Source organism: Eurosta solidaginis, chromosome 1 (genome assembly GCF_040869045.1).
Source record: "Eurosta solidaginis isolate ZX-2024a chromosome 1, ASM4086904v1, whole genome shotgun sequence".
In the NCBI taxonomy this organism is placed as follows: Eukaryota; Metazoa; Arthropoda; class Insecta; order Diptera; family Tephritidae; genus Eurosta; species Eurosta solidaginis.
Window position 1 is genome coordinate 37,256,824 of NC_090319.1, and position 1,829 is coordinate 37,258,652.

The 1,829-nt window shown below is 35.8% G+C and overlaps 1 long non-coding RNA gene across 1 annotated transcript; it reads right to left on the minus strand.

Annotated features, from left to right (window-relative positions):
- Positions 1–508: 508 nt before the first annotated feature.
- LOC137250370 (uncharacterized) lies at positions 509–1,407 on the minus strand. The gene is made up of 3 exons (XR_010952998.1): positions 1,276–1,407; positions 1,062–1,218; positions 509–999 (listed from the first exon to the last, which is right to left on the minus strand). It is a non-coding gene; the product is annotated as an uncharacterized lncRNA (long non-coding RNA).
- Between the last annotated feature and the right edge of the window lie 422 nt (positions 1,408–1,829).

The following is a 1,829-nucleotide window of genomic DNA, read 5'->3' on the forward strand; positions in this document are numbered from 1 at the left end:
TGTTTGAGTTCATTATTTTTAGCTCGATATTACAAGATTCCTTATTCATCGCTCTAGATATGACCATAAAATGGGTTTTATTAACATTAAGTTTAAGCTTATTGTTACAAAGCAACCTGTATAGGGTGTTCAAGTCTTCCTGCATTTTGCTCCTGGCTAACATGATATCAAGTTCACTTACTTCGGGCAGCGCGTCATCCGCAAACAGCCTTATTTTACTATGTTTTAGCGCCGAAGATATATCATTTATATATATGTTAAATAGGACCGGTGCCAAAACCGATCCTTGTGGCAATCCAATTCCTGTCAATACCTCTTCCGAGACAACCGACTCAATGGCTGTTTTTTTGTCTTCGATTACCTAAAAAGCTCTGAAACCACTGCAGCTCGTTGCCCCCAATTCCAATTTTTTCTAATTTTTTAAACATTATATTTCTGTCTATAGTTTCAAATGCTCTCTTTAAGTCGATAAAAACCCCAAGTATACTTTTATTTTGATTTAGTTCTTCTTTCCAACTCGATATTACATAATTTAAAGCCGTTTCACAAGAGTGGCCTTCTCTGAAACCGGATTGTTCTTTAATTAGTATTTTATTTATTTCCAAGTAACTTATGAGCTGATCTTTTACTACTGTTTCTAGAATTTTTTCGATATTCGGCAACGTGTTGATCGGTCTCAGATCTTCTGCCTTTAATGAATTTTTTACCTTCTTTATTGGCACTATTGTTGATATTTTCCATGCGTCGGGCACTATTCCCTCTACTAATGATTTATTTATGATATCCGCATAGAAAAGTCCCATGTATTTAGGTTCTTATATAATTGTTAATAAAGATTATTCCAGTGTGTCTTGTTCGTTTGTTGTAGGTAGGTTTATGCTGTTGCAGAGCTGGATTTATTGGTCAGATACCGCCTTTGTTTATGCCGGTTGTGGCTCAGCGTTAAACACCGTCTCATGCTGTCTTCGAAGTCGATCCTGCCTTGCAGTTTGAAAACGTCTAAATTAATAGGAATGGACAATGTTAGTAGTAACATTTTAAAACAATTTAAATTACACTACCAAAAAGTACGCTGTTCACGAGTTTCAGTTTAGATAAAGATCGTTTGCCCTGTACTCCGTCCCAGTTAAAATTGAAAAGAACGTTGTCAGAGAAAAGTTTTCTCATTACTCCAATAATGTCTGATGATGCACCTTTCAGCATAAAGATATATGATTTCTAAATGAAAACCACCAATTTAAGTTATGAAACACAATTAAAAATATTCAAAAATACCATTGATTCTTGATAATCATCTGAGTCCAACTTTTTCTCAATGTCATAAACTGAATCCAGCGATGTTAGTGGCATAACGATAGCGAGCTCGGTGTGAGTATCATTTTCCGTTTCTCCGCTGATACGGCATACTATTTTGTGCGTTTTCTTAATCAGAACTTTTGAGTCACGCATGACTTTATGGATAGCCATGACTTCTGCCAATTCTGGAAGCTGAAATGAAAGCATAAATAATAATTAAAGAGAATCAAGGTATTGCGGCTACAATTACTAGGGTTTCACAAATAACAGTTCAATATTTCACTATGCACCTTTTCTTCAATCTTAGTCAATCTAAATTCCAGGTCTATATGCTTCTGAATTATTGTTTGTAGTATCGCCATTATATTTTCGTTTGTTGTAGGGAATGTTCCCGCATTATTCAAAACGGTACTCGTTGTATTTAAGGAGTGAAAGGACGCGCTGTGTTGTGCTACATCGATGAAATCGGCGTTTGCTGAATCGGAATTGGAGGGAGGTACATCAATCAATTGGTTGTGTGTATGATTGGTACT